The following is a 19,749-nucleotide window of genomic DNA, read 5'->3' on the forward strand; positions in this document are numbered from 1 at the left end:
CTATACCTCCATCATACCATGGGAGCGTTAATTTAGACAGCGCTATACGGGGTCTACCATCCCACAATAGGCTATGCTGCACCCCTTCCACTTCCTGAAAATAGCTAGCCGGTACCACATCTAAAGTATTTTGAAGGGCGTAGAGAAAGCGGGGAAAGGACATCATTTTAAAAAGGGCCGCCCGACCCAGTAGTGAAAGCGGAAGCTTCTTCCAACCGGCCATGTCACTCCGTAACCTAAGCAGAGGGGGAGGAGATTTTTCTCATATCTAACTTTGGGGTCCATTGAGATGTAGATCCCAGGATATTTAAACCCTTCCGTAGAGATCAATTTCGCGGGGGCAGGGGCGTCACCACACAATACAAACAGATGGGATTTCGTCCAATTAATAATGAGTCTAGAGTTTCTACCATAGGAGGCCAAGACATCACAAAATACTATAAGGGATTTTCTGGGTGAGGTCAAGTAAAGTAAAATATCATCTGTGTACAAAGAGATACGGTCTTCAAATTGTGGGGACCAACTAATACCCCGAATCAAGGGCTCCAAACAGATCTAAGCCACCAGCGGTTCATGAGCCAGCGAAAACAAAAGAGGGGACAGCAGACAGCCCTGCCTAGTGCCCCGCCCAAGACAAAATGGAGCCAAGACTCGATTATTCACTACAACCTGGGCTAGAGGCTCAGTGTACAACAAACGTACCCAGTTGACGAATTCAGGACCAAAACCAAACTTTCCTAAGACAGCCCATAAGTATGACCATTCCACAGTATCAAAGGCCATCGTTGCGTCTTATGACGCAACTATGGCTGGTTCCTTCAGGGTATGTGCCCTGGCCAAAACTCTGTGTAACCGGCGTATATTTAAAGCCGTGTTTCGATGTGGGATAAATCCAGATTGATCGGGGTGTATTAGTGCACTAACAACCTTGATAAGCCTAATAGATAACAATTTGGCCAGTATCTTAGGTTCCGCGTTTAACAACGAGATCGGCCTATATGAAGCACAGCTGGATCTTAGTTTCTCCTCCTTATGTATCACCACAATAGAGGCTACTCTCTGATCATATGGCAATAAGGCGCACTCTCGGGCTTCCAAAAACATATCCCTAATGTAGGGGGCAACCTTGTCTGGTCGGAGCTTGTATAATCCAATAGGGAGTCCGTTAGGGCCCAGTGCTTTACCTGAATTCAAAGAGCGAACCGCCAGGGCCACCTTATCCACAGTGAGCTGACTATCCATAAATTTGCGATCCTCCTTAGTGAGGCACTGGAGTTGAATATCCCTCAACAACAGGCAAGAATCCTCCTCAGGTCGCTCTGATACAGAAGTATATACCGTCCGAAAATAATTTGCAAAACCGCCTACAATTCCCTGAGGATCTGTTATGCGCGTTCCCTCCGCTGTCTCAATTTCAGGAACTACACGATCTGCTCTATCTTTCTTATCCAGCCAAGCAATAAACTTCCCTGCTTTATCCCCGACATCATATAACCTACACTGCTGCTCCCTGCTCAGAGCTCTGGCACTATCAGTGACCAACATTCGGCCTCTATGCTGGCTATTTCAGATTCCACTCTCACAACCTCTTAATTTCTCTGTTTTTTAACTCCCGATATAAGCGACGAGGCTTGGCCCCACACAACTTAAATGCCTCCCATAGCGAGACTGACGACGACACTGAACCCTCGTTCTCCCGAAAGTAATGCTCCATCGTCTTCAACCGGTCCCCACGGATTTTCGGTTTACGCAAATACCAGGGGTTAACTGGGGCAACTCTACCTCCAGCCCCGGGGGTAATCTTAATTCTAAGCCAGACTGGCGAATGATCCGATATGCCCCTAGCCATGTGTTTTACTTCCGCAAAATATGTTGCATGGGCCGCCGGTACCAAACAATAACCAATTCGAGAAAGGCTACCATGCGCACCAGAGTGGAAGGTATACTGCCTCTGATCAGGGTGAAACAATCTCCAAGTGTCAATCAGGCCCAACACATCTAAGAAATCAGGCAAGCATCTTTGTGCCCGTCCTACATCTCGGGACGGATGTCTGTCCACGGCGCCCGAGACAACAGTATTGAAATCTCCTCCCAAAATCATCAGTCCCCTCTGGAGGTCCAGAAGGACCTTCCCTAAATCAGAAAATGTAGTCGTTTGCAGACCTGGGGGAAAATATTATTGAGACCAAGGAAAGAGTGTTCCCTCCTATCGCCCTGATTCTGCTATGTATCGTCCCCTATCGTCTTCCGTGATCGAGTCTACTACAATTGGGAGCGACTTTTTAAGCAAGATCCCTACTCCCCTGGAACCCAAAGTGAATCCTGCATGTGCTATCAGACGAAATCCCTTTCTATGCATCGCCTTACACGCATTTCCTACAAGGTGCGTTTCCTGAGGTAGGGCCACATCAGGGTAGGGACATTTGAGGAACTGCAGAACCACACTTCTTTTAATTTTATCCCCTAACCCATTCACATTCCAACTCAACACCCTCAACCCTCTATCCCCCATCTTGAAACATGAAGTGGATCCAACCCTTCTCCGATCCCTGCACCATAGAGAAGCAACTATTCAACACCAAACCTTGATATGCAATGCCTTGAGCGAACACAAAAAACACACAAACAAAACAACAAAAAAACTCCTGCGCACCCTCCCCCAAACTTCCCTTGTCCTCACCCCCCACCCTGCACCCCTGCTTATGACTATTGCGCCTCCCCAACTTGCAGTGTGCCTGTCGCCCCATCATCTAAACTAAACTACCAAAAAGTAGATCTGAGGAGGAGAAAGACCCACCGATGTCCTGTTAACCCCCCAACATTATTGTAATAGACATAGCGTCAGAAACATTATATTAATAGTCCTTTCCCCGATCGGCCCTGGATCCCATGATACCAGTACTTATTCTTGTTCTTGCGAACCCTCTTCATCTTCTCTACTTTGTCTCTGACGTTCTTCCTGACCGGCTAAGTTGTCCAACCAATCCGAGGCAATTTCCGGCTTGTCAAAAAAGTTAACCCGTTCGTCAAGTTCAACTCTCAGCTTGGCCGGGTATAGCATAGCGTGCTTAAGTCCCTTGTCACGAGGCTTCCGCTTGACACCCATAAAGTTCATTCTCTGCTTCTGGACTTTCAGCGTGAAGTCTGGGAAAAAGCCGATGGACAAGTTGTCATTCTTCAGGGGGCGCTCAGATCTAGAGGCCTGCAGGACAGCGTCTCTGTCCCTAAAATTGAATATCCTCGCAATCAATGGCCGGGGAGGGGCGGTGACTCTGTGCGCTCTTTCCACAGTAAAAAAATTCCCCAGGCCTTTGGGCTTAAGATGGTTGGTTATGATATCTTCAACGAAGAGATCAACGCTTCTCCCTCTGCCTTTTCAGGCACTCCAATAAGGCGTATATTGTTCCTTTGGGCCCGCCCTTCAAAGTCATCCAGTTGACGAGTGACAAGTTCATTTGAGGCCCTCAGAATCCGAACTTCCAATTGTAATTGTGTTACATCATCAGTGAGACTGGCCGTCTTGATATCCAGGGATTTCACCTTCTCACTCGTTTTTGTGAGATCCACCCGGATCAAGTTAACCTCAATAGATACTGTGTCCAGTTTATGAGCCAGAGTCTCCATCTTCTGACTGAGGGAGGATTTCACCCCATCAATGGTGGCCATAACATCCTGTAGCATAGGCTCTGCTGCCGAGGCTGAGGTCTCTCTTGCCCCTTCTTGCGATTTCCCCAATCCACTTGGTGACCCTTTGGATTGCGCATATCGATCCATGTTGTAGGACTGGATATATCTGATTCCTCTAGCATTCTTTGATTGCCGTTTGTCCCCCTCCGGTTTAGCTGCCATTTTAGGAGAGTCCAAAGAGCCAGATACCCATTTCCCGTAGTTGGGCGAATGTGAAGTTCTTCGCTTTCGATCCTTTTGATTACTCTGTTCACTGTCCACAGTAGCGTTATGCCCGATTATCGGCAAGCACACAGACCCCAGCACCTTCACTGGCACAATGTACAGACAAAGTCCTTGATTCCGATGATCCGGGTTTTCAGACTGTTGAAGTCTTCATAAAGTAATCCACAGCCTTCTCTCAGGGTTTCCGCTTCGTCCGTTGCATATCCCAGTAGTGGTACGAAGAGCGTCCCAGCCAGTTCAGGAATGAAACCAAGCCCCGACGTGGGGCAGGACCCGCCACTTCCGGTCTTCAGTGCCATTGTTGTTGCACTACTGCACGGGCACAATGCCAGCCCAAATTTCGGGCATCCAGCTCATACAGGCCGCAAACTTTCCAACTCTCCAACTTCGGATCCCGTGGCTCGATCGGGATGCGGTTTTCAGTGTCTGATACTACTTCGATTCCGCAACAATAATCACAATATAGTGAACAGGATAAATAACAGGATATATTCGGGGGGCAACGGGGGTCTCGGGAGCCCTAAGCTCACGCGGACATCTTAGACGCACACAAAGCTCCTCCTCATCTGCACCTTTGTTGCCTCATTCTGCACCTCACTTGCTTCTTTCTGCACCCCGCCTGCATCTTTCTGCACCCCTCTTTTTTCTTTCTGTACCTCTCTTGCCTCTTTCTGCAGCCCTGCTCCCTCTTTCTGCACCTTTCCTGTCTGTATCTGTACCTCTTTCTCGCCTCTTTCCGTACCTCTGTTGCTTTTTTCTATACTTCTCTTGCTCTTTTTGCACCCGTAGTGCCTCTTTCAGCACCTCTGTTGCATCTTTCTGCACTTCTCTTCTTTCTTTTTGTATCCGTTGTGCCTCTTTCTGTGCATCTCTTCCTCTCTTACCTATTGTTGCACCTCTCCTACCTTTTTCTGCACCTCCATTGGCTCTTTCTGCACTGCTCTTGCTTCTTTCTGCACCTCACGTACCTCTTTGTGAACTTCTATTGCTTCATTCTGCTCCCCTGTTGCTTCTTTCAGCACTTCTCTTACATCTTTCTATACTTATTTTCTGCACCAATCCTGCCTCTTTTTCTACCTCTGCTGGTTCTTTCTGCACTGCTCTTGCTTCTTTCTACACCTCACTTGCCTCTTTCTGCACTTCTCATGCTTCTTTCTATACCTCTGTTGCTTCTTTCAGCAATTCTCTTGCCTATTTCTGCATTTTTCTTGCTTGTTTCTGTACCTCTCTTGTATCTTTCAGCACCTCTTTTGCCTCTTTCTACACCTCACTTGCCTCTTTCCGCACCCCTCTCCCTTCTTTTTGCACCTCTCTCACCTCTTTCTGTATACCTGTTCCCTTTTGCTGCACATTTCCTGCCTGTTTCTGCACCTCTCTTGCCCATTTCTGTACCTCTGTTGCTTCTTTCTGCACTTCCATTCCTTCTTTCTGTACCCCCTGCCTCTTTCTGTACCCCTCTTGCCTCTTTATGCACCTTTCCTAACTATTGCTTCATGCCTCTTGCCTCTTTTGCACTTCCGTTGGTTCTTTCTGTACTGTTCTTGCATCTTTCTGCAGAACTTTTGCTAATTTCAGCATCTCTCACACATCTTTCTGCATCCCTTTTCTCTATTTTCCACCTCTCTGGCTTCTTTCTGCATTTTCCCTTGCTTCTGCCTGCACTGTTCTGTCTTCTTTTTGCATATCTCCTGCTTCTTTATGCACATCTCTTGCAAATTTCTCTATCCCTCTTACCTCCTTCTGCAGCCTGTTCCCTCTTTCTGTATCTTTCTTGCCTGTTTCTATACCTCTCGTGTCTCTTTCGGCACCTCTGTTGCTGTTTTCTGTACTTCTCTTGCTCCTTTCTGTACCCCTCTTGCCTCTTTCTGACCCCCCTTTCTGCACCTCTGTTGGTTCTTTCTGCACTGTTCATTCCTCTTTTATCATCTCTGTTGCATATTTCTGCATTCCTTTGCCTCTTTCTGTACCCCTCTTTCTGTACCTCTCTTGCCTCTGTCTGCACACCTGGTCCCTCTTTCTGCCTGTTTGTGCAACTCTCTTGCCTCTTTCTGAGGTTCTCTGGACACCTTCTGCATCTCACTTCCCTCTTTCTGTACTTCTCTTGCTTTTTCATGCACCCTTCTTCCTTTTTCTGTACATTTCTTGCCTCTTTGTGCACCTCTATTGCCTTATTCTGCACATCTCTTGTTTTTTTCTGCACTACTAATGCCTCTTTATGCACCCCTCTTGCCTCTTTGGGCACCTTTTTTGCTTCTTTCTAACTTCTCTCTCTTCTTTCTGCACCTCTAGTAGCTCTTTCTGCACCTTTGTTGTTTCTTTCTGCACTTCTATTACCTCTTTCTGTACCTCTCTTTCTTCTTCCTGCACCCCTGCTGTCTCTTTATACACTTGTCTTCTCTCTTTATGAACCTCTTTTGCTTCTTTCTGTACCCTTCTTCCCTTTTTTTTGCATTCCTCTTGCCTCTTTTTGCTGTTCTCACCATTTTATGTACCTCTCTTGCCTCTTTCTGCACCTAACTTGCTTTTTTCAGCACTGCTCTTGCTTCTTTTCACATCTCTTTTGCTTTTTTTTAGCAATTCCCTTGTATCTTTCTGCACTTCTCTTACTTGTTTCTGCACCTCTCTTACATCTTTTCTATACCTCTGTTGCCTCTTTCTGTCCCTCACTTGCTTCTTTCTGTACCCCTCTTGCCTCTTTCTGCATCCCTCTTTTTTCTATCTGCACATCTCATGCCTCTTTCTGCATCCCTGTTCCTTCTTTCTGTGTCTTTCCTGCCTACTTCTGTATCTCTCTCACCTCATTCTGTACCTCTGTTGCTTTTTTCCGTGCTTCTCTTGCTCTTCCGGCACCTTTTGCGCCTCTTTCAGCATCTTTGTTGCTTCTTTCTACACTTCTTTTCTTTCTTTCTACACCCTTCCTGCCTCTTTCTGTACCTCTTGTGCCTCGTTGTGCACCTATTCTACCTTTTTCTGCTCCCCTCTTGCCTCTTTTTGTACTTCTGTTGATTCTTTCTGCACTACTCTTGCTTCTTGCTGCACCCTTCTTCTTTCTGTACTTCTATTGCTTCTTTCAACATCTCTATTGCTTCTTTCCACAATTCTCTTGCCTCTTTCTGCAACCCTCTCCCTTCTTTCTGCATACATCCTGCCTCTTTCCGTACCTCCCCTGCCTCTTTGTGCACTTCTCCTACCCTTTCTGTTCCCATCTTGGCTCTTTTTGCACCTCTGTTGGTTCATTCTGTACAGTTCTTGCTTTTTTCTGCACCTCACTTGCCTCTTTCTGCGTTTCTCTTGCTTGTGTCTGCACTTCTCTTGCACCTTTATGGACCTGTGTAGCCACTTTATGCACCTCACTATCTTTTTCTGCACCCTTCTTGTCTCTTTCTTCACCCCCTGAGTGGATGTATGCGTAGACCTAGGTATCAGTGAGTGGGTATGTAGTAACTGGTATTAGTGTATCTATGGTTTCGAAAATGGTAGTCTGTACTTTAGAGTGGGTGTATCAAAGGATATATTAGGGTGTGAGGAGGTGCAGCAGATTGCCATGTGGATTTATTAATCAGTGATGTTATCAGTGATGTCATTTGAGATGTCATCAGTGCTCTCATCAGTGATGTCACTGACCCTGTCATGAATGATGTTTTATGTGACGCCATCAGCAGTGCATTGCGGGGGCATGAGTTACAGTCAGCTCAACTATCTATAACAGCCACATTTCTCTGGTTTTGTTTCTATGAGTGAAATGTCCAACTAACTATAACATCCCTGACACCTGTGTTTTTTTCAGTGAATTTCTAAGGTTTTTTAAATGCTAATTTCTAACTCTGACAGCCCTTCAACCTATATTTTTTCTGCGTATATATATATATATATGTACATACATACATCTGTAAGAAAATATGAGCCGGGAACAAAAGAAAGAGAAAAAAATCAGAGGTGTAACTTTGAATGATTAAAATAAAGTAGGATCACTAGATGGAAATGAGTGCACAATAATCCATGATGTGAATGAGAGACAACAACCAAGAGGAAATCAATAATATAAGAAGCAGAAGGAAATAATTACCAAGAACACACATGACAACCAATGACCATCATAAGCACATATGTACTATAATTATTCAAGGGCACTAAGTCCCGGAATGAGGAGACCGATAAGGGTTAAAAGCCCAAGGACGTTAAAAAATGGACTGTGCCAGCAATTGAACGATTTGCGCAATGTCGCAAAAATAGTCTCTTAAAAATGGCTGCTTTACAGGACTATCCTGGGAGTGATATGTGATGTGGGTCATAATCCAGAAATTTTTTTGATGCAAAAATGAATTGTACTTATGTTGGCATACATGCATGAATGCAATGGTATTTTCTTTATATTTCCTTATATTGTTTTTGTTCGCCAAACAACACAAACAAATTGAAGAATAGTAATTATGTACTTAGTGTCTCAAACTACCATACCCGTGATGCATCATAATGTGCTAATGGGCATTTGCGGTATAAAAGTGAGAAATGAAAGCAGGACTATTGTTTTACAACATGACCAAGACCTGCTAGTAGAAACGCGTGGGTGTGGTGGGAGCTGGCAATGGTCTTGAAATAAATCATTAATCATAAATCAAATCTGGGAGAGTGCAAGCGTATTTTACTTTGTTGATGGATATATATTTTTGTATATTACCTACTGGGGGTTGCCAGTAGGTAGTTATAGTTGGGACCTATTTTCCATTGGAAATTCTCAACATTCTATTCCCAATAACTTTGACACCGTTGACAAATCTTCGCAAACTTTTCGAAACTTGTGGGGCACTCCGGTCCGCTCCTATCTTGAAAGTTTTGGGGTGATTCGTCAAGAGGGGGCTGAGAAAAAAGGGGGGTCCCAAAACGTGTTTTCCCCATGCAATTTCCCATATGAAACTTTAGACACGGCTACAGCCCGAACTGAATTACACCAAATTTGGCAAAAAGGTAGCCCTTAGTTCAGAAAGATCCCTTTTTTTTTAAAATGGTGTAAATCCGTTCAGTAGTTGCTGAGAAAATAAAAAATAAAAAAGTTTCGATATCCACAAGCTTTATGATAATTGGCTGTCAGCACTTCAAACCAGGAAGTGTTGAAAGTCATCTTGTGCCTCGATAGAACTGAGGCACAAGAAATCAGTAAAACTAAGGTGAAAAACACAAAAAGGGGGAAGGTTAGAAACACCCTTTCCCCAAGGCCTGTTTAGGGGTTCTTACAAGGACCCCCAGGGCCCAAAATTATTATTCTTTTTTTTAAATCTGCAAAATGCGAGACGGAGCTGGACTATTTAGCATCCTGGGGCAATATTTTTATGGTAATCCCACCCCGCGGACCGCCACCCCCCAGGGCTTTAAAGAAATATGTGGGAGGTGCTCACAGCCCCCTGAGCCCCGGGGACTGCCACCCCCGGGGCTTCCTGATAATATTTGCGAGGGGCTCAAAGACCCCCCAAGCCCTAGGGACCGTCATCCCTGGGACTTTAATAAAATATTTACGGGGGCTCACGGCCCCCGCAGCCCCAGGGACTGCCACGGAGCACTAAATATTAAATTTGGGGGACCGTTACAGACCATCTGGCCCCAGGGACGACCACCTCCCGGGATTTCTTGATAACATTTGCCAGGGGGAAGGGAGGAAACGGGGCCTGAGGTGACTTATGCAAACACGCCCTGGGGTGTGTTTTAAGTTGGGGAAATAATTCCCCTTCAATACTGAGGGCCCCTGGGGGCAACTAGCCCACCAGGTGCTTCCAGTAAGTGCCACTGTGCCGCTTTGCAGAGAGGTGGTCCAGGCCATTCAACTTTTTACACCTCTCTGTAATGGCACCTACTGGAGGTACCTAGTGGGCTAGTTTGACCCTAGGGATTCTCAGGATTCAAGGGGACTTAATCTCCCAAATTAAAATGGCCACGGGGTGTGTTTACACAGTGGGGAAGTGAGGGGACGAGGGCAGAGGTAACGTGTGCAATCACGCCCTGTGGTGCGTTTTAAGTAGGGGAAATAATTCCTCTTCAATCCTGAGGGCCCCTGGGGTCCAAATAGCTCACAAGGTGCGTCCTGTAATTTCAGCATCCCTCACACATCTTTCTGCAACCCTCTTCTCTATTTTTCCACCTCTCTAGCTTCTTTCTGCATTTCCCTTGCTTCTGCCTGCACAGTTCTTTCTTCTTTCTGCATATCTCCTGCTTCTTTATGCACATCTCTTGCAAATTTTGCTATCCCTCTTACCTCCTTCTGCAGCCTGTTCCCTCTTTCAGTATCTTTCTTGCCTGTTTCTATACCTCTCTTGCCTCTTTCGGCACCTCTGTTGTTGTTTTCTGTACTTCTCTTGCTCCTTTCTGTACCCCTCTTGCCTCTTTCTAACCCCCCTTTCTGCACCTCTGTTGGTTCATTCTGCACTGTTCTTGCCTCTTTTATCATCTCTGTTGCATATTTCTACATTCCTCTTGCCTCTTTCTGTACCCCTCTTTCTGTACCTCTCTTACCTCTGTCTGCACACCTGGTCCCTCTTTCTGCACCCGTTTGCCTGTTTGTGCAACTCTCTTGCCTCTTTCTGAGGTTCTCTGGACACCTTCTGCATCTCACTTCCCTCTTTCTGTACTTCTTTTGCTTTTTCATGCAACCTTCTTCCTTTTTCTGCACATTTCTTGCCTCTTTGTGCACCTCTATTGAGGTGGTCCAGGCCATGCAACTTTTTACACCTCTCCGTAATGGCACATACTGGAGGTACCTAGTGGGCTAGTTTGACCCTAGGGATTCTCAGGATTCAAGGGGACTTAATCTCCCAAATTAAAACGGCCACGGGGTGTGTTTACACAGTGGGGAAGTGAGGGGATGAGGGCTGAGGTAACGTGTGCAATCACGCCCTGTGGTGCGTTTTAAGTAGGGGAAATAATTCCTCTACAATCCTGAGGGCCCCTGGGTCCAACTAGCTCACAAGGTGCTTCCTGTAAGCGCCACTGTGCTGCGTTGCAGAGAGGTGGTCCAGCCCATGCCACTTTCTACACCTCTCTGCAACTGCGCCTACTGGAGGTACCTAGTGGGCTAGTTGGACCCTAGGGACTCTCAGGATTCAAGGGGACTTAATCCCTCAACTTAAAATGGCCACAGGGTGCGTTTACACAGTGGGAATGTGAGGTTACGTGTGCAAACACACCCTGTGGTGTATTTTAAGTTGGGGAAATAATTCCCCTTCAATCCTGAGGGCCCCTGGGGGCCAACTAGCCCACCAGGTGTTTCCAGTACACACCATTGCGCTGTGTTGCAGAGAGGTGGTCCAGGTCATGCCCCTTTTTACACCTCTCTGCAACGCAGCTCTGTGGCACTAACTAGAGATACCTGGTGGGCTAGTTGGACCCACAGGACTCTCATGATTCAAGGGGACTTCATCCACCAAATGAAAATGGACGTATTTGAACACGTCAGTTCAACCCCTCCACCCTTCACCAGTGTGCAAATGCGCCCTGTGGCACGTTTTAAGATGTAATTTTAATCTCCCTGCCCTATTATGTACTAGGTTCTAACAGAGGAGGCCATGGTAATCACAGGGGTACCCCAACGCATAGTGTTCCCTAGTGCATGTAGGTGTTTTAACTGTATTCTAAGTGTCTATAAGCATAGCACTGGCTCTAGGACTGGTTAGTCAGAGTCAGTTACCACCAGTACCAATTGAAAAAGTTGAGGGTACAGGATGATTTTGCTCCTCTGTTTATTCTTTCTGCATGTATTCCTTCTTCTTACACTTTTCTTCATCTTTGAGGACTTCTGTTGCTTCTCTCTGCATTTCTTTTTCTGCTTTCTGTGTGTTTTTTCTTCTTTCTTCGCATGTCCTACCTCTGTAGGCATAGATAGAAACTAGTATTTAAAAAAACATTAGAAATTCACTGAAAAAAACATGGGTTTCAGGGGCGTTATAGTTAGTTGGACATTACACTTGTACAAAACCATTGAAATTCCCCCGTTATAGTTAGTCTGCAATGCACTGCTGATGACGTCACTTATTACATCACTCATGACATGGTCAGTGACATCACTCATGACAACTCAAATGACATCACTGATGGCATCACTGGTGGCATCATCCTTGTGATAGAGTGGCAGATCTCCGCTCACCCTAATATAACCATTGATACACACATTCAAAAATAGAAACTAATATTTTCAAAACAATGGAAATAACAATAGCACTTACAACACACCTATTTAGTAATTCTAAGAACTACACACACATCCTCTCATTCACCAACAGTCCAATACAGTCACTCATACTCCCAGTCCCAATCGTAAGAATGCATGGTGAGACACAGACAATTACATTCCTCATTATTAAGAAAACCAAAATGCCATACTAATCCCAAGTGGGAACAACATTCAAAAATGTAATCGATTTTTTGGTAAATAAAATTATCATTGTGTGGATGAGCATAAAGATAACAATACATTTACAATATCTCAGCCTAAGTGGGAATTACACAAATCCCCAATACGTCTAAGTGGAATAATCACATACATACCCAGTGGGTCATAATATAAAGTTCTAACTGCTCTGTATCAAATCTAACAGATATTTCCATGTCCTGTAATTCACACCACCTAAAAAAGAGAACAAGAAACAGAGACCATAAGGTCAAAGATAACCGACAGACTGTACATCACAAGACCTATTAGTAACAGTGGATAAAAATCTAAAACTCTATTTGCACAGTACCTTCACCCAAAAGGACCAACCATGTAAGAGAATCTAAACATTTTTTTAGTCATTCGTGCATATAATAACACAGCTAGAACATCAACAGACAATAATAATTCTACAATGGAGAACCTCAGCACTAGGAAAGAGAAGGATGGTAAACACATTATTCACCTAAATGCCAGGATAGCGCTGCCTCAGAATTCAAGCCCCCAGGGATTTTTGTATCCAGTTCCAGAATGTATTGAGATTCTTACTGTCGAAGTTTACGAATCCTATCACCCCCTCTGCTACTCAGAGGCACACGATCGACCACGAAGAATCTCAGTACATTACGGTTGCTTTTATGGAGCTCCTCAAAATGACTTTCAATTAGTGATAACTTGTCCTTATTTTGAATTGCTCTCATATGTTCTAGAATCCGCATTTTGGCAGCAAACATGGTACTTCTTTGGGCATGGGCAGACTGGAACATAGATGCAATTGTCTGACAGGCAAGTTAGATGCTTGTCAAAAACTCTCTCATTGTCAGTAGTAGGATAATACACCTTCTTCACATTGCAGTTGAATTTGCAGGCCTTACACGCCATGCATGTAAAGAAACCTTGAACCGCAGAAACACTACTCTTATTCTTGAACAACCTCATTATTGCAGAGTCTGTTTTTCAAAGAATCAGCCTTCCGAAAAGCAATATTTGGATGATTGTCTAAAACATCTGTTAAAGACAGTTCAGTCTTCAAGACCTTCCAATGTCTCATAACTGACACTGAGAGAGTTATTGACAAACATCTAACTTGCCTGTCAGACCATTGCATCTATGTTCTAGTCTGCCCATGCGCAAAGAAGTACGTGGGCAGTAACATGTTTACGGCCAAAAAGCAGATTCTAGAACATATAAAAGCAACAGTAAACGGGACAACTGACCTTCCCAATTTTTTTTATCCATAACAGCACACTAGCTCAATGTTCAGAGATGTGGCAATCAACTATGTGTAAGGGAAGATCTCACACATCAACAATAATGTACACACTGCTAATACTACCGATGTTATGCTATACACAACACACTATAGAAACCAAAAACGTTTCCGTGTGTAGATATGCTATTGATACTTGTAGTGTACTGCACAGTGAACGCAACCATATTATCTCAGACAGTGGGGAATTTTTCGGTCATGTAGCTGTGTTGTCCACCCCCCTCCCTTGAAGAAGAAGTGGAGTGGGCTGCTCCAACGTACGCAATGTCAGTGTAAGACTATAAATAATTAGCCTACAACTGGGGCGTGGTTCACATCTGGAAAGAGAAGAGACTCCACCACAGCGAAGGTCCGCACCCTGCCATGTGGCTGTCGCCATGACCACGTGCCTCCTCGATACCGGCCCATTCCGAACTCAATGCCACCATACTGCAGACTTATGTCTGTATCAACTACTGGCTTCGATCTACACTGCGGACAGCAGGGTTCACACCTTGAATTCAGCTATACATCTGCACTACGGACAGCATTGAATCCAGCCTTGCTTTATTTAAGGTAGAGACAATTGTACTCGATGTCTTCCAATCTTTTAAAAGGATGTGACAAAAAGCATTTTATTTATAACTGTGCTGACTATGTATGTTATGTATAGGCATTTATATAGCGCACTACTTACCCGGAGGGTCCCAAGGTGCTTCGACCACTGCGAAACCCTTCCTGGCTTCCCTGAGAGATGGTCCCTTAATGGGTATCTCCAGGGTGAGACCAGGCATCCCCGGCGGTCTGGTGGGGCCGTTAGTGAAGATGAGGCAAGCTAATGCCCAGAGTTGCCGAGTGTGATCGCTGATCAGAGTGGGCACCGAGGCGAGAGAATTATCGAGTCCGCTGACCCTAGTCCAGAAACCTGCCGCGCCGGGAATCGAACCCTGGTCCCGGGCCGTCCTCTGCTCTCGGGTCTGCCGCCTCTAACCAGTGAGCCACACTACTTCACCTACTTCACTACTTCGACTACAGCCTTCTATCTAAACTGCGGACAGCAGGGTTCACAACTTCAATTCAACTTTCCATCTACACTATAGACAGCATTCAAGTTATCCTTTATTTATGTAAGGCAAAGACTATTTTTTTAAAGGATGCCACAAAAACATTCCTCAATGTCTGTACTGAGTACTGCCTTCAAATGTATACTGCGATCAACAGAGTTCACTACTTGATACCAGAAGTGCATCAGCACTACAGACAACATTTAATTCAGTCTCGAATTATTTAAGGAGGAGAAAATTGTACTGTGTCCTCAGATTCTGTTAACTGTGACAAAATAGCATTCCTCGATGTTTGTGTCTACTACTGCCTTCGATCTACACTGCGGACAGCAGGGTTCACAACTTCAATTCAGCTTTCCATCTGCACTACGGACAGCATTCAAGTTATCCTTGATTTATGTAAGGCAGAGACTATTTTGTTAAAGGATGCCACAAAAAACATTCCTCAATGACTGTACTCAGTTCTGTTTTCAAATGTACACTGTGATCAAAAGAGTTTACCAATTTATACCAGTGGCGCATAAGCACAACAGACAACATAAAATTCAGTCTCAATTTATTTAAGGCAGAAAAATAGAACAGTGTCCTCAGATTTTGTTAAAGTATGTAACAAAAAAAAGCATTCCTCGATGTCTCTGTCAACTACTGCCTTCAAAGTACTCTGTGGACAGCAAGGTTCACAACTTGAAGTCACCTTTGCATGTTTACTATGGACAGTAAGGAATTCAACCTTGATTATTTTAATGAAGAGACAATTGTACTGTATGTGTCCTGATTTTGTTAAAATAAGTGACAAAAATCATTCGTCCGAATCTCTGCTGACTACTGCCTTCGATTTACAGTGCGGCTAGCAGGGTTTACATCTTGAATTCAGCTTTGAATCTATACTACGTACAGCATGAAATTTAGCCTTGCTTTTTTAAGGTAGAGTTAATTGTAGTTTATGTCCTCAGATTTTGTTAAAAGATACAACAAAAAATAATTTCTTGATGTCAGTGATGACTACTGCCTTCGATCTACATTGTGAGGGCTCACCATTCAGTTACAATGACGATTGTACATGACGCATTTCAGTAGACAAGAGACATTATACCACTGCGATCCCCCCGAAACAAGAATCATCACAGGGTATGCACACGCTGAGTTCTTTTAGTACCACTAACTCACTGCACCACAAGTCATTTCCCCGTAGCCTTATTAAAGCAGAATTCCCTAGGCAAAAAACATTGCTCCCTGTACAGCTCCCCTGCATTACGCATTATTGCAGGGTACATACAAGCTCAGCGCCAAAGATACTACTAACTCAGTGCACCATAAATCATTAGAAAGAAGAGTGAACAGTTTTAAGTCAGCAATGAGCCATACTATAACTTTTAAGTGGAATTTATGCAGAATCCAATTGATAAAAGACATTACTCTAACTACTGTGCCCCCCTCCCCCCAGACCATGCATCATCGCAGGATATGTACACGCTAAGCAACAACAATGATTATCATGTGACCTTACTAGGGCAGCATTCACAACACAAAAAACATTACTATCAGTACGGCCTGCCCATACCACGCATGATCGCAGGCCCCACAGAAGCTTGTTGTGTTAGATACCACTAACTCAGTGCAAATCAAACTAAGTATAACACCTATCACACCCTCCACAATATCCCTTTATTATCCTTCCTTGTAAAACTTATTTTATATCACTTATAGATTTATTTGAATGATAAAATTTACACTGCATATATGTTCTATCTTCTGCTTCAATCATGTTTGCAGATGATGCAGTCCACCTTTAGTTCTACACTGAGGACAACAGGGTTTACAACTTCAATTCAGCTTTGTATCTGCACTACATACAGTAGAGAATTTAACTTTGCTTTATTTAAGGCACACATAAAAAATACTCATGTGGCACTGCTAGTATGCACAAGCACCTTTAATCCCTACATCCTGTGAATTATGTTTACAAAGAAAGTAGAACAAAGCGCCAAAATGTACCTCCACCACCGGTAATACCAAGTACCTCTGGGGTATCACCTTTAACATCGCAACCAGATATACGTCCCCATTTTGGGAAAGTTAGAATGCACTGCGTGAAATGCAATCATTTAATTTCTTATGGAGAGCAATCAGTAGACATAGTTTGCAGAACAATTGATACCCATTGATGATAGTTTTTTCTTAACCTCAAAATTCATGCAGACCAGTATGCAACACTCAATATTATGAGTAGAAACTGCTCGAAACACGCATCATCTCAGGGTGAGCACACTAACTCTGTACACCATAAATAATCACCACGTGGCCTTATTAAGGCAAAATTCAGTTGCCAAAAGACATTCTTACCAGTTCGTTCTGCTTGAACCACGCATCATCGCAGGCTCCACATAAACTGCCCCTACCTCAGTGTACCACAACTCATGAACACTTTACGATAGAATCTTCTGTCTATTATTTCACATATAGTGCTCCTACCTTAGTACAGTAGAAGTCATAAACCATTTACAATTGAATATCTGTTTATGATATCATGATTACTATTCTATTTGTTACCAACAGCAACATAATAAAATGGAGTCTAGCCTATGTGCCTGTACCCACATCAACTATCTATCTGTGTCTGTGTATTTATTATGTTTCTACAATGCTGCTCCTGCCCCCTACCACATTATATTGTGCTATAAATAGTGTATCCAACAATCTTTCCTCTGACAGTAAGTGTGGACTATTCCTCCATTTTTTTTTAGCATATTTATACAGCGCAAAATCAACCCAAAACTCTATCCGCAATTTACATGAGCACCTTATTTACAGTACATATTCAGGCACGCGTAGATAACATTATTTCTCTACAATATCAGGATGCAGAGCAATTCCAAGCCTCGAACTCTGATTTCCAGCACCAAGTTTGACAGTGTACCTCAATGACCACATACGTATATATATTAGCTGCAACACACCACTGAATGTACAACAAACATTCATAATCACAGAAATGCGTCATGTCCACCATCTTTTATGTGTGCAACTATGAATGAATATAGAGTCAGTGATACCCCGTACACATTTATACCGAATGGGAGTTCCATGGTGACTCATAGTGACGTGGATGTCGCAGTACAGAAAGAGAAGAAATACAACAGCGCTAATACAACATTTAGGCAATAAGGTAAAAGATAGGGAGAGTAATATAACGGAAGGTACAACACAGTGATACCCCGTACCTTTCGTTTTGGCCATATCTTGGAAATTTACAGACATAATGATACATTTGCGTTTAAGACCCGGGTGATGACAGCACTACAAAACAGACACCCGATTCACTTGATTTCTCACATAACTCACAATGGAACCACACCTATAGCTCAGGAAGCATGGTTCAAAAACTCGTGCAGCATTGGCATACTTCAGGCCAGGCCACTGCGCTTGCGCTTCCAGGAAAAAACAAAAACGCAACATTGCCCAGATTTCCATTGTACTAATTTCTTATTTCCAGGTCTAGTTGTCAAAATGGCACACACACACTGCCGCATGGCTGGTATACACCCACACCACACCCATCTAGCACATGCGTCACTACACAGGTGACCCTACCGATAAAAGAGACAAAGCACACGTGCTCTCTGCCATATTAGAGTTGCTCTCATCGCAAGCGCTGTGATGGTCCATCCTAATGGTCCAGACGCCTCATGTAGGCCCAAACCACTGAGTACATGCCTGGAATCTTTGGTCACTGAGTTAGTGGTACCACAAGGACTAAGCGGGTGACGAACCTGTGATGATGACGGGAGCACGAGTATGTTGTTAGCCATATCGATATCAAGACTCAGTACCATATATCAGATTTCTTGGTGACAGAGCGGGACTGCGTGATGTAGAAGGTGTCCTGTCCATGAAAAGGTAAGCAGTGAGGCCTCGGTGCGCATCAGAGAGAGTTGATGGGGTGCAGAAGACTAGATGCAAAAAAGCGATGCAGCGATTTAGGCGTACGCAGTCCTATATACGGTATCTTATTGCATTTACATTTTTTTTTCCAATAGCAGGAACTTTTTTATAATTGGTCAAATGTCCAGTGTATAAACTGTACAAATTGTTGTTTTTAAATGCGAGAGGAAAGGTGTGTGAAAGAGCGATGTAATTCTACTCCACACTAAGAGAGTAGCAAATACCAATCATAAAATCTTTCTTTTACTATCTTTTAGATGTAGAGCTTCAGGGTGTATTATGTCCTGGCACATGGTGAAAAACACACCAGTGACAGAAAGGTGAGCTGCGAATATTCTTTGCAGTCACTCTCTCACTTCCTCTCTCCATTGATAAAAAAATGACACACAATGTTAACTTCCTTTTTAATTTACAGGTTGTGTTTGACAAATCGGCGTTATCCCCCCCAAACACCTCCAAAGCTCTACGTCTGTGCATTCTGCGATGATGCGTGGCCATCGTAACAACGTCTGAGTAGGCTGCTTCAACACGTGGTGCACCCTCTTTAAATTAAGCCAATGGCACATGGTTCGCAAAAGAAGCTTGTTTCCGAAACAACAAGTCATCTGTGGACGGAAAGAGTGGATAGTGTGCAGCAGCTTTACTGCATAGGAATGTACAATTACCACCAAGCTGTGAGAATAGATAGGTTACAACAGTCTAAGGGGCAGATTTACAAGCCCCTTGCGCCACTTCTATTTTACTTTTAACATGGGGAAAGTGGCGCAAGGAACTTGTAAATCTGCCTCTGAGTTTGCAAGAAAAAGCACTAACCTCCAGACTCTGCGATCAATGTGGTGCAACAGTCTAGGTACGCAATATTGAGAACTCACAGCTATGCAGTAGGAGCGCATGGGATATAGTACCTTGGAAGAAAAACAGCGCACAGACACCTCCTTACGGTGGAAGTTACATTATCCTGAGTGTACAAATAGAAAGCATAAATATATGTGTGCAGTTGTATGCACTACGCTATTACTAACTCTATATACTATCTTTCAGATCACTAAACTGGAGGGTGCACTATGAACCAGCCCGTGCTTGGACAAACAACGGAGGCAAAAGTTGAGCTACGAGTATTTCATCCAGTATTACCTGCACCATCTATAACTTTCTCTCTCTCACAGTTT

The sequence above is a fragment of the Lissotriton vulgaris genome, chromosome 3_1 (genome assembly GCF_964263255.1).
Source record: "Lissotriton vulgaris chromosome 3_1, aLisVul1.2, whole genome shotgun sequence".
NCBI lineage: Eukaryota > Metazoa > Chordata > Amphibia > Caudata > Salamandridae > Lissotriton > Lissotriton vulgaris.